The 20373-nt window shown below is 43.1% G+C and overlaps 1 protein-coding gene across 2 annotated transcripts in view; it reads left to right on the top strand.

Moving 5' to 3' along the window:
- Nucleotides 1–10685: 10685 nt before the first annotated feature.
- Fam135b (family with sequence similarity 135 member B) overlaps nt 10686–20373 on the top strand; it is a 285796-nt gene continuing 276108 nt past the window's right edge. Inside the window, exon 1 of one of the 2 annotated variants that reach the window (XM_052747948.1) lies at nt 10686–12504. The gene's annotated coding sequence lies outside the window, so the exon portion shown is untranslated. The remainder of the gene's footprint in view (nt 12505–20373) is intronic. The other variant, XM_052747946.1, reaches the window with a different exon arrangement.

Raw genomic sequence — 20373 nt, 5'->3', positions numbered from 1 at the left:
TGACCCTACATCGAAGCCAACCCCAAACCAAGAACTTTCAATCATATAAGCATGAATTTAACCTCTTCTTCTTCTCTTTTTTGTTTGTATATGTGTGTACATGCAGGTGTGCATTTGTGTGTGTGTGTGTGTGTGTGTGTGTGTGTGTGTGTGTGTGCGTGTGTGGAGAGAGAGAGAGAGAGAGAGAGAGAGAGAGAGAGAGAGAGAGAGAGAGAGAGAGAGAGAGAGCGCAGAGGTCAGCATTGAGTGCATTCCTCAATTGCTTTCCACCTTAGCTGTTGAGGCAGGGTCTCTCACTGAGTGTGGAGCTTGCTGATTTGGTTGGACTGCCTGATCAGTGAGCTTCAGGGAGCTTCCTGTTTCCATTTCCCTCCCATTGCTGGGACTGTAGGCATATATATGCCACGGTCCCAGCTTTTTCATGGGTGCTGGGGATCAAACATAGATCTTCAAACTTGCAAAGAAAGTATACTTTACTGACTGAGTCATTGCCCCACCTGTCAACCTCCTCAACCTCTTTTTTTCTGGTCTGTTGCCTTTTCTTGTTATGGTACTATGGACAATCTGTTTTAACTTTCCTTTTTAGTATTTGACAATTCCATACATATACATAATGTATTGTCATCATGTTCCCCACACTTCTCTTCTACCTCTATCATACTCCTGATAACCTCCTTTTTTAGTCCCAGTTATACCCCTCCAAATTTCACGGCTGCTTTGGTGCAGGCGGTCACAGCTGCTGTGGTCCAGGTGTGCAACACGTGTCATACCTAGAGGACATTTCACAGCACCCCACCTCCCATCGTGCCTGTCTCTAAGCTTCATCTTTCTTTCCCACTATGTAGGTTCTTTAAATTTTGCCTTCACCCTCTCCAATCCCTGTTCTCTTATCATTTCCCAGTTACTCGTGTTCTGTCTCTTGCCAACATCTTAAAATTTCCCTTAATTTTAAAATTTCAAAGTGTCTTCACCTACAGATGCTATAGCGCTTCTGGAATCCAAGCTACCATCCATGGTCTGCCTTTGTCCCCTCACAACAAACCACACCATTCTGGAGTCCCATGTTTTTAAACACCAGATCTTAGTCACCATTTTACCCAAAACACACACACACACACACACACACACACACACACACACACACTGTCTGTCTGTCTGTCTGTCTGTCTGTCTCTATCATCTATCTATCTATCTATCTATCTATCTATCTATCTATCTATCTATCTATCTATCTATCATCTACTTATCAATATACCATCTATCTATCTATCTATCTATCTATCTATCTATCTATCTATCTATCTACCATCTCCTATCTATCCATCTATCATCTATCTGCCTATCTATCTCCCAAATAAAATGTCCCATCAGGCAAGATTGTTTCTGCTTTCTGCCCCATGTCTGATAAGAAACAACTCTTCCTTCTTCCCAGTCTCTGCAGAGTAGAGGTGGTTCCTCTTTCTGAGATGAATCTTCCCACCCTAGCTTAGGGCACTGAAACCATCCTCTCATCTCCTGCCATTTGAGGACCTCCCTGTGCTTCCTTCTTCCTCTCTCCTTTATCCTCAGCACATCCTTTGTGGGTCTTTCTTCTTGGCTTATAAATGGGCTCTAGTTATTTCAATTCAAAGGAGCTGTTTCATCTCTGAAATTTCATTTAGTGACTTTATTCTTCCGTTTAGCAACTGAATCACTGATGAACAGTCCTCTTGCCAAGAAAATGTTAGGCCCACAGTGATTTCACAGAAGTATTCAGGAATCAGACATCATGAATACAGTGCTGAACACTTCAAAGAAATGAACCACAGGGATGGTTGTACAACTTGGTGTTAAGTGTCTGGTATAACCAATTCCACATCCAGACAAGTTTGGTAGAACAAAGGGAAACTATGCTTGAATCTCATTCATACACATAAAATATTTCTACATATAGCCCTGGCAGTGAGAACGAAAAAAGTTTGTAAAATTATGGTACATTTTCAAGAGAGACTTCTTCCAGGAATCTAAATGTGTACTAACATTACAGAACTCATTAATAGAATTTATTATATTAATATAGGTGAGGAGAAGTAGCCCCCTTATCTTAATAGATATAGAAGGGAATGTTTAGTAAAACTAAAAAGAAAGTGTTTCAAAACTTACTATTGTAAAGGTAAAATAAATGTACTTTAGTTGATGATTAGTAATTATCTACCAGTAAAATAAATCATATATACAATATTGAATCACTGGCAAGCATTCTCTTTAAAGGGAGATTAAGTTAAGATCACACACTATTAATTCCTCTGTTTTATACTCAGCAAGGGAACAATGGTATGGAAAATAAATGATTTGTATAAAGTACAAAAATATTCACAACTGTAATTATTTGCAGATACTACTACTGCACCCATAAGAAACCTAATGTATCAACGAAGAAATTGGAAGAATCAGTACTGCATTATAGGGAAACAATGGATACACTCCAAGTGTTCGCCTCCCCCAAAATCATATGTTGAAACATAATTCCCAATGTATTTGGTGTTAGTTAGGGGAGATTTGAGGGGCAATGGCTGCATGCATGGGCTTACTCTAGTCATAGGAGCCAGGGGGAGCTTGTTTGCCCCTCATACTGTGAGGAGTCAGCTACGAGGCTCTGTCATGGAAGCAGAAAGCCCTTACATGGAATCAGCTGCATGCACCTTGATCGATTTTCTAGATTCTATAATTGCCAAAAAATTGTTTTTATGAGCCAATTAGTTTGTGGCATTTTATAGAAACCCACACAAATTCAGAAAATAGTCAATAAAAACAAATGTTCCCTGCAATTGCATTTCACCCATCAACGGTCAGAAAGTTATATTTTTAAAGGGACATGTTTTTAAATCAGAAGTAACAGAAGAGGAAATGATGCTGGGAGAAGCAACCCAGACTCAGGAAGATAAACACTGTGCATTTCCTGGCAGATGCAGAGCCAAGATTTTTACATTTGTCTGTGGTGATGGTAGAATGCAAGAGGAGAGAAAGAGAGTCTGTGGGGAGGGAAAAAGGTAACAGAATACATGGGACATGCAGCAAAAGTGGGGGGTGACAAGGAGAGAGTGGGGGATAGGGAGAGAAGTGAGAAGGATCTAAAAAAATGAAGTATGTGAACCCCCTTTTGTGTGCTAATAAAAACTTACTAAATGTCATAACATATATATATATATATATATATATATATATATATATATATATATATATATATATATAGTTCCTAGATTGAAATAAAAAACAACCAAATGAGCTGGGCAGTGGTGGCGCATGCCTTTAATCCCAGCACTTAGAAGGCAGAGGCAGGTGGATCTCTGTGAGTTTGAGGCTAGCATGGGCTACAGAGTGAGATCCAGGAAGGGCACAAAGCTATTCAGAGAAATCCTGTCTCGAAAAACAAAAACAAAACAAAACAAAAAAACAAAAAACAAAGAACAAAAACAAATGGATAAAGCAGAAAATTATATTATTATATAGGAGTCTAAATATATATACTACATATATCCATATATATGTATATATATATACATACACATATGGTTATTTTCATAAACATGATAGTTACCACTAAATACTTTACAGATTCAATAAAATTCTAATGAGCAAAAAACAGAGCAGCATGAAACCTAACAAAGTCTTTTCTAACAGTATAAAGGAATCCCCTCCTTCCAGTATCCCTGCTATTCTGAATGGTCGAGAATAACAGATGTACTCCAAGGAAGAGCCAGGTGTGTTGGAATACCCCACTAGACAGCAGAACCCAGAGTAAAACTGGAGTGTCACTAGGGGTAGCATCTTTCCACAAGGAAGACTACCTAACACTAATGGAGAAAACAGTGATCCCCAACTCAGCCTCCCTGTGTCAGAAAACCTGACCCCTGACAGGGCTGGTGAGAGTCAGTAGGATGGTCTCACAATGGGAAGGGCTGTTTGATGGGAGAGAAGATTTTAAAGGTGAAAAACTTTAAAGGCAAAGGCTTATGGATAATATGAGTATATGTAACTATGCACAAACACATATGTGATGTAAGTGTATGGGATCTTAACATTCTGAATATAAAAAGTGGTCTCAAGGAGCCTTGACATAAACCAAGAAAGCCAGGACAAAATACACAAGGATGGCTATAACAATACCAAGAAACTCACTCATTCAGAGACCATGGAGCAGGGGCTGTCTCTGACTCTGTTGCTGGCTTAGGGACTGTTTCCTCCTAGTTTCCTCCTACCAGTTGCCCAGCAACTTGATGTTCCGGGGCTGGCTGATATCTGTGGTGGCCCTCCCTTTTCTGAAGAGAAACAAAGGAGGAGGAGTGGATGCAGGGTGGGAGTCGGGGGAGAGACTGGGAAGAGAGGAGAGAGGGGAAACTTTGATCCAGATGTAAAAACAAACAAATAAACAACAACAAAAGAAACCATGGAAATGTGGACAAACAAGAGCTAGTGTTCTGAGAAGGTATTTGAACACCTAAACCTAAGACATCCTAACAATATAGGAGGAATTCCTACAGATCTACAACCAAAAGACAAATGATCCAAAAATAAGAATCAGCGTTTTAGAGAACAGGAAACATGAATGACCAGAAAGTGAAGATAAAGACCTGGTACCACTTATAACCAGAAATTAAAAAAAAAAAACACTAAATATCTCAATCAAAATGTGTTTTATATACATTGGACTAAATAAAAATCGGAGCCTGGTCATATTAGGTATGAGAAGGACACAGTGCTATCGGGATCCATGCTCCCACTGATGAGAGTGTAAAATAATACAATTGTAAAATCAATGTGGAATTAGCCAGCACACGGGGACATGTGTGTGTTCCCTTAGCTCAGCAACTGCCTAAGTATAGATGATGAGCCATCAGGCATACACTAAAAATAGCATTTCCAATGACACAGGGGGCCCTGGTGTGCACACATGGAGCCCAGATGTCCCTTGGCTGCAGAAACTCTTGAGTGAGTTATGCAAGATCTTCAGAATGGAATACTATGCAGCAAGAGCAGTGAGGGAGTTGTTAGCGTTGCAGCCTGACTGACGCTCAGAAACATAGGTAGGGAAAAAGAAGAAAGCAAAGGCTTTCGAAGCACACATATAATGTAACTCCAAAATATATTTTACATGACACACAAAATACAAGTACAAAATTCAGAAGAGTGTGGAGGTGTGAGAAATCATGCAGGTGTGTATACTCTTTTATATATTTGGTCTGTTTAGTTATTAAAAGTCTTCTTAAGACATTAGAACATGCACTTGGTTATATTTGGATGAGAGAAGAAAAGGTGACATCAAATGAGAATAACAGATTTAAGTTGAATTTTGGGTTGAACTTGGAGTGCTTTCCATCTAGGCAATAAAGCAAGGGGTAGGAAGGGGAAAGTAAGATAGTAACATGCAGAATATCTAATAGCAGGGACTTAGCAGTCGTCTGAATAGAATTGCCCATTATAGGGTTGAGGAAATAGGGCTGGAGGGTCACTGAGCACTTTACTAGCAGATGTGGGGCTCCATAAGATGTGAGACCCTTGCATTATCCCTGGGAAGTTGTTTTATCGCTTATGGTGAACTATAAAATTCCTTGCAACTTAGAGGACAAAATAAGATTGCAGAATCAGGAAGGAATGGTTCGTGGATATGCCAGGAGCCTCTCAGGTGCCGGCTTCCTGGTAGGGCAGCTGTTTGCCAGGGTTACATTTAAAGTCCTGGACCACTTACAGGGAAAGGGTTCATATCCGATTACAAGGTGGAAGAAACAAGTCTCAAAAATAAGGAGAAAGGAAACATCAGGCTCATGATAAACCTTACCCCTTCTTTATAACTCACCGAGGATATGCCTTGGAACAGGGCCTGGAGTTTCTGCAGGCAGAAACATTATTGAAGTCTCAAATGCTTCGATCAGAAGTGAAACTGCCCTGGAATATTCCCAAGGCTATGTTCTTTATAAAAGGAAGAATTTGTCCCCAAAGTGCTGCCATCATTAATGGAATGATTCATCAATCTTGGAATATATATATATATATATATATATATATATATATATATATATATATATATATATGATTTTATTTATGGAGTTGCAAATAATATCATTAGCTCATACTTAAGATGTTTGTTTTTAATGGAGCTCACTGTCTGCTCAAAAGAAACCTTTCTTTGGTTTTCAAAGTCGCAGATATTCTCAAAGATACAAAATATTTGGTTCCAACTAACCTATCTTGTTTTTGTTACTGAAGCATTCTCAACAGTAAAGCAATGGACATCAATCAGTAAGGGTGATAAATTCATGTCATGTGCTTTGAATTTTGTCAGCCATCCAGTGCACAGACTTTTATTAAGGTGTATCAGAATGGGGGTCAAGTATATAGATGCTGAGACCACACTTTTTGACTTAGAATAGCTCTATTATCCAGCTGTGCCTCAGTTTCCTCTTCTATGATATGATTAGATGGTAAACAATGGAATCTATTGCATGCTGTGGTCATGGGAAATCTGAGTGTGCTTTTGGGATAATTAACTGGTGGTTAGAAGTCTGTTTCTCTGTTAACCTTAGTCAAATGGGGTACTCCAAGACATTTATACAGGTAAACTCAAGTCTCAGTGATATAAAATGAGTCCATTTCATCAACCTTCATAGTCTGTCTTTGTTTGCTTTCCATTGCTGTAATAACCACCGTGACTGAAAACAACTTGGGGAATTGCTTCAGTTTTCAGTTGTAGTCAATCATGAAAGGAAGTCAGATTAAGGACTCCAGGCAGAAGCTTGGAGCCAGCAGGAACTGAAGTAGAGACCATGGAGATATGCTGCTTACTGGCTTGCTCAGTCTGCTTTCTTATAGCTCCAAGGACCACAGTGAGTTGGACCCTCCTACATTAGTCACTAATAAAGAAAATGCCACCACAGACTTTTCCAGGGGACAATCTAATAGGGACATTTTCTCCATTGAAATTCTCTCTTCCCCATTGAACATGGCTTGTATCAAGTTGGCAGAAAAAAAAATTCTAAGTAGGACGTAGTCCATTGTGTCATTGCTGTTTGGAGCATCGGAGAGGATTTCAGGAGTCTAACCAGGCCTGCTCTGAATGAACCCTGCTGGCTGCTTTTATTTAGCATTTTGTTTTCAGTCATGTGGATACAAGAGAAGATGCTTATATGCAGATGTGCTGTTGTTAGACCTACTTTCTATACATATGGGAGGTGACACATCACTTTTGTTCTTTGTACTGTAAGTGAGGGCCCAGTTAGATTTATGGGACAATTGTCAGTTTCTGGAGATGGGTCATGATGAGGAGGTGGACGTTCTTTTAGCATATAGTAGGTTGGTGCCTAGATCACTGCTAGGCATCCTACAGTGTATAGATGGCCCCTTGGGGCTAAGGATCGCCTGGATGCAACTCCTAAGGATGCCGAGGTTGAGAGCACTGTGTTGCAGGATGCTGATGAGACACCTGGGCAATGTATGAATAGAAACTCCATTGAAAATGGAAACAAATCCCAGGAGGCACCCTAAGGTGCTTATGCTATGGGAAGGAGCAAGGACTCACAACCCAACTCCTGACCTAACTACCATACTTGTGGGGACTCAACTAAGTCTACCATTTTGGTTCAGTTTCCTCATCACAGGGCTAGCCCAGAATTACTGTAATGGCTCCACAAGGTTAGACACAGTGTCTGGGACAGAGCGAGTGCCCAGGAAGCATTCTCCCATGTGCTTGCTATGGTTACTGTTACATGTACTCCAGAGAAAGCATGGACTGTAGCATGCGCTTAAAACAATGTGGATTCAAGACTGTAGAGAGAGCTCAGCAGTTAAGAGCTCTTAACTTTGCGGAAGACCCGGTTTAGTTCCAGTGGCAGACACACAGACATCTGTAACTCCAGTTTCAGAGGATCTGAAACTCTTCTCAGGCCCTGTGGGCATCAGGAACACACATGCAGGCAAAGCACTTACATACATAAGGCAAAAATAAATACATCATTTTGAAAGCAGATTTCTGGGGTTGAACTGTTATGTGGACAAAGAGCTTCCCCAAAGCTTAACAGAGTTACATCTCCTAGGTTCCCTCCCAAATCCATGCCAAACAAGCCAAGAGGAACCTAGGCATCCTTTCATCTTTTAGTCAATTGTTCAGACATAGCCACTGCACAACTGTCATAAAGACAGGGAAGTTTTTAAAATTAGCCTACTTGTATTGGCAAGCAAGAAAACCACATTGGGAAAAAAACAAATCTTAAATCTATTCAAATACTGTTTTAAATATCATCTGTATGTTCTCCATATTGTGGTATAAGTTGGGGAAAGAAGGATAAAACAGAGACTATTTACTTAAGAATTCCATTCACAAACACAGCAGAGACGACACAATGGTTAAAAGCACTGGCTGCTCTCACAGAGGACCAGGCTCAGTTCTTAGCACCTCAATGGTGGTTCACCACCAACCTTAACTCCAGTTTCAGGGCATCTGAAGCCTACTTCTAGCCTTTGTAGGCACCAAGCATGCATGCAGTGCACATACATATGTGTAGGTAGAACACTCATATACATAAAATAATCATTCCAGGAGCTTCTCTCTTTTTTTGTGTGTGGGGATCTTGTTCCTCCCAGACTGACCTGAAATCATGAGGCTTGTTCGTTTCCAAGAAAAGGCCTTCTGGCTCTCTCCACACATGTATAGTGTGTTGTCTGAGAGCTCTTCGTGACATTTACTTCTCAATACCACAGGGTGTCACTATTGAAAACTTGCCTCCTAACCAGGGATGCTGGCTGTTCTTCATGGAGTCTTTGCTCACCCACAACAATCTCAAGTCCCCTTTGCTTCTTTAAGGGAGAAAATCATGACCTGAACCCCAGAGTCAACCTCAGGGAAAGTGTTGGTCTCTTACATCCCAGACTGCATATTTTGATGCTCACACCTTCAAAGGGACAGTTACTATCATCTAATTCTTTATCAGCCCTGGGACTGGGCAAGGCAATATCTGTCATGGAATCAATCTCCCTCTATCCAATACGACTGGTTACCTCTAAACATAAAGCTAAGGCTATGCCCGTTTTTCTAATTTTTTTTTTTTTATAACCAAAGTCCCTGATGAACCAGATTTAGAATTCTCACTGGTCTCCTCCATAGATGATTTTGAAAGATACTCATATTGTGGAACTGGCAAGCTTGTGTTTAATGAGATGTTGTTAGGTGAGAGAAGCAAAGAGAAGGGTGCCTAGGAGACTCGGAGGTCTCTAGCTTCTGTGATTTGATGGGAAGGACTCATTCTCTGAGCAGCATCTGTAATTTCTGCTTTAGATTAATTTTTAGTGAGCCTCAGTGTAGACTTCAGTGGGACTTTTCCTTAGAGGCTATTTGCATTGTCTAGTTTTTCTGGGCTTGGGAATTATCTTATCGTCATCTCTTGTTGCTTTGATAAAATACCCAGGCAAAAACAGCTTAGGGGACACAGGGCTTATTTTAGCTCAGAGTTCTGTGTTATGGTCCATGATAGCATGGAAGTCCCAGGAACAAGAGCTTGAGGGAGTGGATAAAATCATCTAAACTCCGTAGCAGGGAAAAATTAATGTCCCTCTGCCTAGGCAATGGTGCCACCCACAGTGAACAGGTCTCCCACCATGATTAACATAATCAAGGTAATACCCACTGCATTGATATTCTCTTCACAGGTGTTCCTAGATTGTGTCAAGCTAACAGTTTAAACAAATGCACCATCTAAGAAGTGGTGCTACAAGGAGGGTATAATACAGAGGATGGCTGGACCCAGATGCCGTCACTCCAGCCAAAAGCCTGACGAATATCATGATGGCTGATCCACAAGTAGGGTTTTAAGAGGAAGAGCTTCATAGAAATAATCCTTAATGCTGTTTTGCCATGAAGGGGACAGGAAGTGGGTTTGGTGATATATCTGATTGTAACATGTAACAGATTACACACACACACACACACACAATCTATGTAATTTTTTTCTTTGTATCAAAAATTAAAAACAGTTTTACAGAATTCAAGCCTGGTGACATAAGCCTGTAATCCCAGCCCTTGTGAGATAGAGACAGCAGGAGCAGGAGTTCAAGACCAGCTTTGGCAACATAAAAAGTTTAAGAGTAGGCTGAATTATATGAAATCCTCTCTTTCTCACCGCGAAAATGTTTTACAGATGAGTACCTTGAAAGTCTCATTCCCACTCCAAATTTATCTGCTCAGTTAGTTCTCTCCCTTACTGGCCTTGGCTGTTTCTCCAAGTTTCTTACCTGGCCCCTCCCCGCAGTGTATTTCTATGCCAATACAAGAACAAAAAAAAAAAAAAAACAAAAAAAAAAAACAAATTTGCCTGATGGTTTCTCTCCTTGATTCAGGAGAGCTATGCTGTTTGAAACATTATTCTGCACTCTGCTTTTTTTTTTTCCCATTTAACCTAGTATAGAGCTTTCTAATCCAGATGCCTGAGGCATGTTCCAATACGAGGGAACAATAATCCCAGCATACCTGCTCTGCTGGAGACCAATAAGTGCAGAGAAAAAAAAACCACATTGGAGGCTTACTTTGACTTTCAAAAGTAAGGTTGCACAGACCTGAAATGCAGAATAAATGTCATCTGATTTACATCATATTTCAAGGACAAATATTTGCAAAAGAAAGGCAAGCATTTTCCCTGATGGGGAAATAAATATCCCTTTATTAGCCATTCTTCCAGTATTTACTCGGGTGTGCATTGTTCCAACCTTGGCTAGATGCTGTGGGGAAGCATCAGCAAAGCAGATGGGTCATTTGCTCTGGTCTCTGTGTCAACAGTCCCTTCAGGGTAACACCGTGACAGCTTAACACTCATGACCACAGTAGACAAGCAGGCAATCTTCTTCATGTGATGGCCTAGCCTTTCCCTTGCTTAAATGTCTTCAGTGTCCTCACTGTGTTCAAAGTCAAGTCTAACCCTTTCTCTTGGCTTCCCCAGTCTTTGGTGTGAACTTAGCTGGTGTCTCACCTTCCCTGGCTCCTTCTGCTTCCTTTGCCCTCTCTAGCCTTACTGGATGTCCCCTGTGGTTAAAAACAAGCAAGCAAGCAAACAAACAAACAAAAAATCAAAATGCAACCATCCTGTCTGTCTAGTTTGGGGGCTTCTGCCTGCCCCTTTCAATCTGGATTGATCTTCCCCATTCATCACCACCACCCTTGACTGTACCCCCACTTTCTTGCAAGTGTCTTCCCCTCACTGCCCTCTTGCTACAATTGGACTTTCAGGCAGCCTAGTCTAATGAACACTGAGCTTCCAAGTTCCAGCACTGGTTCCACCGTTACAGCTGATCTGTCACCTGTAACAAGTAAGACATACGAACTTCTTGACAGTCGTGGTGAGATGATGCATTCCCAGGCAAACTGCCCGCTGAAGAATGGCCAGCAGATGGGAGTTGGCTTATGTCTTTGATTGTTCTCATTTTTTCCGTAGACCAAATTGGCACACCTCTAAACCTCCAGTGTCTAGCATGAAGAACATCTGCAGATGATGGGTAAGCTGTTGACTAAGGACCATTGAATATTTAGTAGTGGTGGTATGGGTCAATTGGCGCTTTCCGCCTTTCAGCGTGTACTTGTTGCCTCTCCTGAGTTCTTCCAAGTTTAATAGCCCTGTTCCCTGGGGTCTGAAAAGAACCCTTTCTTTCCAGCTGCATCTCAGTCTTGGCTCTGGAGGACAGTCCCAGAGTGGGGACTGAGCATGCTCCTGGCCAGCTTGGGCTGGATGGGGCCGGACTTCTCTGGCCCTGCATCTTGCGCCCTCCACAGGCCGGGCTGGCTGGCAGGAGAGCCTGCGAGCAGGCGGGGTTTGGCCTCAGGGCAGCCTGGTGCGTCTAGGCTCTTCTGGCGGACAGGGGTGGGGGACAGGAGCGGCACCTCCCAGCCAGTCGCACAGCCTACCGCCCTGCGCAGAGGCTGCAGGAGCGGAGCCGAGCGGCAGGGAGGGCTTTCTAGGCCTTGAGCGCGCGCTGTGTGGTGCTGGAGTCTGGCCTTAGGTCCCGGTGGGGGAAGGAGAAGCGCAAGGGCGCTGAGGTGAGCAGAGCTCGGAGACCCAGCCAGGGCTCAAGTGCAGGCTCCCATTCTTCTCTTAGGCAGGGGAGGAATTTCCTTAACCACATTCACAACCTTGCCTCGGGCACCTTAGCTGGGGCTGCCAGGAGGCCGCGGTGGCCGGGCAGCTGTTGCACCAAGAGGGGGCAGCTGCGGAGTTCCATAACCATAGCAACCGCATCAGTACCAAGGCGGCAGTGGCAGCGGCGGCGGCGGCGGCGGCGGCGGCGGCGGCGGTGAGGGCAGCATCCGCTTGCTCCTCCTCCAGGCAGCCTCACAGTGGAGACCTGAGACATAGCTCGCAGGTGCCGCGGACTCCTTGGTCCGCCCACAGTCGCTGCCAGTGTTGGCTGCTGGAGAAGGTGAGAAGAAGAGAGTGGGACCAGAGCTGGAACTGGGCCCTAGGAGGTGAGAGAGAGCCCTGCAGTGGGAGACAGGTAGGTGAGAATGCTCTGGGGTCACCAGCTGTAAAACTCTCTCCTTTGTGGCAGTGACGTTTCTGGAAGCGTGGATGCTAGTTGGATGGCTTTCTATTACTAAGTGGGGATTCTGCCGCGAAATGTGTTTTTTATCTTTCTCTATTTTCTCCCAGATATCTCTGTCCTCTGATCTTGCCCCACATGTGGGCAAGTCTTGAGAGGATAAGAAGGAACACTGATGTGACTGGGTGAATTAGGTGGTTCCCCAGGGGCTCATTTAGACCTGTCTGTTCAGGTCCTTTGAGCCACTGAACCCAGGGCAAGCTCAAGAGAAGACCTTGTTGAGATGGAGGGGGCTATGGTCTCTGTTCTATGTGGGGCAGTCTGACTCAGAGACCATCTCTTTTAGGGGTGGGGTGCAGTGTAGTTCAGCTGTGGCACAAACAGGGACCGTAACACACAACAGCTCTTTATATGTAAAACCAGCTTTAAACACAACCACTGCAGGGGATATTTAGACAAGGTAGTAGCAACTCTTAAGCTTTGGGAACCAAGGAGTACCCCTGGAGTTTACTGTGCTATAGATAAGATGCTTTGGTTGTTGGGGGATCTGATGGTAACAGAAATAAAATTTTCAACCAGTGTTGAGAAGAGAGTCTCTTACATTCTCCTCACCTACTTTTTCTTCCTCCCTGATGCCAGCAAAACAAAAACTGGATGGTGCTCAGAGACACCCTCTGGCCCTTGGCCACTGTCAAACCACCCCACTTTTAGACAGCTAGAGAAAAGCACCCCACTTCAATCCCTAATATAAACTAGGGGGCAATGTTTTCCACTAGGTTCTAATGCTCTTAATATTAAGTTTATTTTAAACCCTAAATTCACTTGAGGTATGTACACTGTATAATGAACTGTTAACTGCATCTTTGGGGCCAGGGAGAGGGCTGGAGTTTTTGGCACACGACTTAACCCAGTTTGTTGGGGAGAAGAACCCCAGAAGACCCGATGGGAAGAACACATTGTGTTAGATGAGTAATTTGCATTAAAACCTCTTCATAGAGTTGAGCAGATTTCTGAAGAATTTCCAGGATGGGTAGCCACTGACTGTGAATGGGTTCTCTTTTTATATCCTAGCCTCAGGGGACTGTGGTAAGACCCAGTTAAAAGGATATGTTCTTTAATTGGGCTTTTAATTTATGATGTAGTTATGTTACCCAAGAGGATGTGATCTGGCCAGCATTTCATCTGGGGATTTATACCACAATGAGGGCAATATATTATAGGGAGGTGGTACACTGTAGTGTAGAGGAAAGAGGGCAAGATTCTGGAGTCAGAAGTGGGTCTGAACTCTGGTTTCATCATACACCTGTTGTATGACCTTGAATTGCTCCTATCTTGTTGGGACTTCTCTCATCTACAGAATGGGATTCTAGCAACCCTTAGAGTTTGTTAGGCTCTTGTAACAACCAAATATGATGGTAGAGGATACAAATGGGGAAGGATCTTAAATCCCGATGACTAATGCCATTTTAAGAAAAGCATCATTTTCTAAAGAAAAAGCCTCAGATTAGTAAGGCATTACATAGATATCACCTATGAAAAGAGTGGAAAGATTAGTCAGTGAGTCATGGCTGGAGTACTGTCTTGTTCCAGAGACATCTGGGCAATATAAAGAGGGCTTTATGGGGGTAAACACTGCGTGTCCTCCTTGTGTATGTCTGCTGAAGGTCAAGAGCTTTGCCATGGAAGGCGGTGCTCCATCCTCTTCAAACAATGAGTTCTGTGCAGCACAGAGTGGACCAAGCGTCTGATAGTGCAAAGGGACACTGGCCAAAAGTGAGGAGTTCTTTAAATGCTGCACACACTGTGGGTTCTTTGTGAGCTGCAAGTGTTTCAGTACAACTCTGCTCTGTAACGCCAGATGTATTTGATGAGCCTGACCAAATCTGTACAGTTTGATTTCACTGCTGCGGGAACTGTCATCTCTGAGAAGAGCCAGGCCTGGTATTCAGCTCTTCCCTGCTTCTTTGCACTTGTGCATTTGCCCATGCTGGTGTTGTTGCAGAAAGTAACCATTTCTCACTTTCTCCTTCTTTTTGTGGCCCAGTACCAAGGCTCCATGGTCTCTAGAGCCTTCCCTGGTCCTTTCACGCGCTTCCCTGACACTCAGTACCTGTTGTGACTGGCAGACTGTGCTGTGTCATTGCCTGTATACACATCTTTTCTCTCTAGACTCCGTGCTCCATGAGGGCAGGGCCTCTGCCCACCCTGCCTCCCTTGTGGCCCCACAACCGATGCTGAATGGTGCGGAGTGAGAGAATGCACTTCATCAGCAACCTGACCACCTGTCCTGGGAGAGGTGCCATAAGACCTGTCCCTGGGACCTTCCTGTCCCAGGGTGCAGCAAGGTTGAGGGATGCTTGCTGGTCTGCTGTGCATCATTTAGGGTCAGCCTGCTGAAGCAGAGTGAAGGGAATCACCGGCACAAACTTTGTCCTAGAATGTCCATATCTTTTCAAGGGACACTTTAGAATTGTTGTAGTCTGGCACTAGATGGCTTTCATATAACATTTGCTGAGCATTTCAGATAGGGTATATTAGATTTAGAATGTATTTCTGTTCCTCCCGCTTAACTCTTTTAACAGCTTTCATCAAATGGGAAGCCGTATAAACAGGCTTCAGAGAGCCTATGACTGAACCCAGATCCTAAGAGGACTGCAAGCTGGGGTGCTAGACTCCCCTGTTGCCTCGGTTTCCTCATTTGTAGCATATGACTGTTGACATCAAACTCACAGTTGATGCTGAACACTTAGAGAAAAGTAATAGCTTTGCAGAAAATAAAAAACCTTCCCATGACCCACAAAGTACTCAACACAAGCACATGCTCTTTTTTTACCTCATTTCTTCTAGAAAATGAGCAGCGTCCCTGAGTTTAATTGCACAGTATCAGATGAGGTGCACTCCAAAGCCCTGCCTCCTCTTTTTGTTAGCTCTCTGTGACCTTCAGTAAATCATTCTATTCCCTCAGCCACTTGCCTTCTCTAAGATATCATAATGATGGTTACCTTCCCAGACAGGCTCAGAAAACATAAAGTAAGAAAAATGGCATGTGACTTCCCAATGAAAAATATAGTTGCCAATTATAGAAGGTTCTGGAAATATTTTAAATGCCCCAAATCTATTTCTTTCCTGTATTTCATCTACAAAAGAGTCATTGAAATTGATGGATGGAGGAAAGGAGGGAGGGAAAGAGGGAAGAGAGAGAGAGAGAGAGAGAGAGAGAGAGAGAGAGAGAATGTGAACACCTTTTGGTTAGATGTGAGAGTCCATGAGGGAGGGGAGTACAATTAGCTCTGGTTCTGGTTTCTGAATCAGGAATGGGTTCTGCTTCTGATATTGCTTACAGGACTCTTGACCTGTCCCCCATTTTCAGACTTCGGTTCCATCATCTATAAATGGTCTGGAGGATTTCAATGGCCCTGCTTACTTGTGTTTCAGTGCTCATATACACTGGCCTATGCTCTCTTCACTGGGGTTTCATCTGTAGTCTTCCATCTCTGATTCTCCATCTACCTTTTCCATTAAACCTTAGAACTTGTCCAAAACTCTACACTTCAAAGCCTAATGCCACCACTGCCACCAGAAACTCTTTTCTTTCCTTGTGAAGCTAGGGTGTTGAACATGATCTTTGGCCCTTGGGATTTGTTGGGTACCTCATTCTACCCCTCCTCCAGGTAAAATGTTTTGCTGCACTGTCCAGCCTGCAAAAAGCCCTTTATTTAACCAACTGGAAACTGTCGATATGAATTCCAATATTACTGGAGATAGCTAGTTGAATTCATGCCATCTCTAATGTTTTGGGGTTTCCTGGATTATGGGTGCTCAGCAATGTTGAATGTTTCTGCTAAACCATAGACCATTTTTAGGTGGCTACACAGAAGTCTCTGAAGTTGTAGCAGAGGATGACTGCAACATCACAAAGGTGACTGACACTATCAATCCATCTGTGTGACCTTCCACCTTTGGTGTGGGTGGAGTAGGATCCTGCTCATTTTGTGTGTGGAATTGATGCAAACTTCCTTGCCCTCTGTCCTTTCTCATGCCAGGCCCAGAAGTTCCACCATGAACTGGGCAAGGGCCTGCCAATCAACTTAGCATTTGTTTCGGGTATGAAACATAGAAACTGAGAGGAATGCACTAGGCCACGTTCAGGTTATATGAGCCAGGGATACGGCCTTCTAACTGTTTCCTGCGAGAGGCTGCCAAGGTTGGATTTTTTATAATAGAAGATCTAAGCTCAGGTCTGAAAGAATTTGCATATGAAGGGTGGAGGGAAAGCAAATGGGTACAGGAGGTGACATGCAAATGAAACAAGAAGGGCCATGAGTTGAGTGCGAGGCAGGGCTGGGGTGAAGTGCTGTCCTGGTTCTGGTGAGTTGGAGAGAGGTGACATCACTGAGTCTGCGAACCAGCCTGGGAAGTGTCCTCTCTCCCCTGAAAGTCGTGGGAGGCCATGGAAAGAGTTCTCTCTTCTCTCCAGATGCAGAATATAGGATAGGTTATAGAAGCTAGATCAAATGAAACATAGGATGGCCTGATAGGTAGCCTTGCAGGTAAGAGTTGCTGTCAATCAGGCCGTGGGACCCGGAATGCAGAGAACAGGAGGTAGCAAGTTGTGTGATAATGATGCCAGAGAAGTGAACATAACTGCTTCGTCTCTCAGATAAATGTCTGAGTGGAACGCCGGGCGGTGGTGGCGCACGCCTTTAATCCCAGCACTCGGGAGGCAGAGCCAGGCGGATCTCTGTGAGTTCGAGGCCAGCCTGGGCTACCAAGTGAGTTCCAGGAAAGGCGCAAAGCTACACAGAGAAACCCTGTCTCGAAAAACCAAAAAAAAAAAAAAAAAAAAAAAAAAAATGTCTGAATGGAACGCTGTAGGGACTGGGGAGCACTGAGGGAAAAGAAGGTAAGAGGCATAGTTGTCATCCTGGCTCTCTTTCCAGACTCACTACAATCACTGTGGGTCTGGTCCCATCACACTTTAGCTGGACTAATCAATCAGGCTCTGAGTTGACACTCTGGCCTCCCTTGTGAGCCTCTGCACACAGCAGCTGGCTAGATGGTTGGAAAATTGAAATCAAATTTGATAAATCAAAGCCCTTCTGTGTCTTTGTAACCCACAGCTGAAAACCTCTCTCCAAACTTTAACCTATTCCCACCCCAAGATAGACCCTTATCATAGCCGCTATTACTGTCCCCACCTGTCACCACATTCATTCTTAACCTCTGGTCTTTTTGCTCATGCTCAGCAGTTGACGGAAATGCATCCTCCTGGGGTCCTCTTTTCTTCCATAAGCAAATGGTCATTTGCAACTTATTCTGACAGCAGCTACAGTGTCTCATTATGAGAAAATTAGTCTACCCTCTGTCACCTACTTCTGAACGACATTTCTTCTTTGTTTTACCTTTCTCTGTAGTACTTTAAAAAGTTCACTGTGAGACTCCCATTGGCAGAACAAATTCTTTCAAGTGACATGTGCTCAGTGTATGCATAATTGAATAAATGGATTCATGAATGAATATAGCATTGGATTCTGAGAACTAACAGAAGTACAACAAGTCTTCTCATGATATGAACTGAGTACATGTTTGTTGGGTGAATGAATGTATGAATGAATACAAGATTGCTAGAATCTAGGGTAAGTGATGATCCCAACATTTGGTATGATTCAGAAGATAAACAATGACATTCTCAATAATAGATTAAAAATTAAATCATTATTCATTATACATTACATTCCTCTGATGTACTATGTATATCCTGGCAGTTGGATGTGGTGATACTTTATTTGTGCTGAAATGTGATATTTTATTTGTATGTTAATAAATAAAGTTTACCTGGAGATCAGAGGTCATAGCTATAAACAGAAGTCAGGTGGTGGTAGTACACACCCTTAATCCAATCACATGGCAGGCAGAGTCTCTGTGAGTTCAAGGACACAGTCAAGCATGGTGACATACACCTTTAATCCCAGTACCAACCATAGAGACCTGGAGGTCTGTATAGACAGGCAGTGATGAGGAAGTGATGTGGCTGGGCTTAGAGACAGTGAGAAGGCAGAACAGGAAGGCAATAAAGGCACAGGTGAGAAAGAAGAGGTTCTCTTGGGAAGCTACAGCAAGGCGGTAAGCTAAGGTTAGTTGGCAGCTATTGCTCTGATCTCTATGGCTTGCACCTATGTATTTGGCTCTGTGTTTCTTATTTAATAAGACTGTTTAGAAATTGGTCTACAGTTGGATACCAAGACCACTCAGACTAAGTGCTTTATAAGACATTTCATGAGACATAGAAACCTAGAGGAGTCGCTGTTGGATGAGTCCATGGCTTGGCATTCACTGGAAGGTCTGACTGCTTGGTGCTCACTCATACTATAAATTTAGGCATTTTTTTTTTCCACTCCAGTCTCTGATGCCATGCCTTATATTTTAGTCCAAGTCACAGTTTTTCTTTGTTTGGCTTCACAACAGGGGGAGGTTGTTTCTTTTCCCCTGAGAACTTTCCTTCTAATTTTGTTTTAGTTGAACTGATGTCACAGTTTCTGAGCTCTCGGTCTTTAGCTATGGGGGATAGTTAAGGGGAGTGAAGAGAAGGAGTGTATGCCATCCTGAGTGAATATTGTGTTCATGGCTGTTCCAGAGGCAGAGCCCCCTGTTTCCCCCTGAGGAAGCTTCCAGCAGGAAGTTTCTGTATGGACATAAGCTATGGCTGGAATGGCAAAGAAGGATCTAATTCAGACTTGTCTACTTCTTCCAACCAGGTGCACCTGTTAGTACTGTCTCAAGGAAAGGCTCCCATGGAGCCTTCAGTGACAAACCAGTGCCTCTCTTTATCTCTAACAGTCAGCCAAATTCCTTTGACTTGAGTGTTTGGGTTTTTTTTAATGTCTAGACATTTATTCTTTTTGGGCTATTTCATTTTAGTGAGCTTAGGACAAGAGGTCAACTTCTATGAGAAACTTGGTAGAAAAAAAAACAGATAAAAGCATAAATATAAGTGCTGGAGATGCAGCTTAGTTGGAATAGTGCTTACCTCTCTTACACAAGCCCAGGCTTTGACTATCTATAACACACACACACACACACACACACACACACACACGCACGCACACACACTCATCTAAACATCTAAGGCAGTCTAAAACAGATAATCTATTGGCTCTGAAACAAATTAACTGTGTCTCTCAAGCAGGGATCTCCATTCCCTGGGGTAACTGTCCCAACTTGTTCTGTGAAGGAGTTTGGATACCACCTAATTCATCTGGTCTGCATACACTTCTTAAATACACTTTATAACCCCTGTTATGTACTAGAAGCTTGAAGGACTAAATATAATGTTTCTCTCCTTAAGAAATGTAGAGATTATGAAGAGGAACAGAGTGGAGAAATCACTGTGGTCAACCACAGAAGTGGCTCTTTCAGGGTTGTCCCATGAAAGTAGATTAGAAGGCTATTCAGTCTGGACTAGGGGCTGGCAGGAGTCTTCTTGGAGGGAAAGGTATCTAAAAGAGGACCAGAGGGCATGAATGCCAGGTAGATGTTAGATAGACAAATATGTGGTGTTGTTGGTTGGTTTTGCTCTTTTTACTCTTTTTTCTTTTGGCTCTTTGGTGGGGGCCTGCCACCCAGCTCCCAAATAAATCACACAGGGAAGTTTATTCTTACTTATCAATGCCTGGCCTTAGCTTGGCTTATTTCTAGCCAGATTTTCTTAAGTTATCCCATCTATCTTTTATCTCTGGGTCATTTCCTTTTCTTACCTCTGTAATCTTACTTTCATTCTTACTCAGTGGCTGGCTATGTGGCTGGGTGGCTGACCCCTAGCGCCCC

The sequence above is a fragment of the Peromyscus californicus genome, unplaced genomic scaffold (genome assembly GCF_007827085.1).
Source record: "Peromyscus californicus insignis strain IS unplaced genomic scaffold, ASM782708v3 Scaffold_20__1_contigs__length_68692818, whole genome shotgun sequence".
Classification (NCBI taxonomy): Eukaryota; Metazoa; Chordata; class Mammalia; order Rodentia; family Cricetidae; genus Peromyscus; species Peromyscus californicus.
The sequence above is the reverse complement of the archived record's forward strand: the minus strand, read 5'-3'. Positions and strand labels throughout refer to the sequence as shown.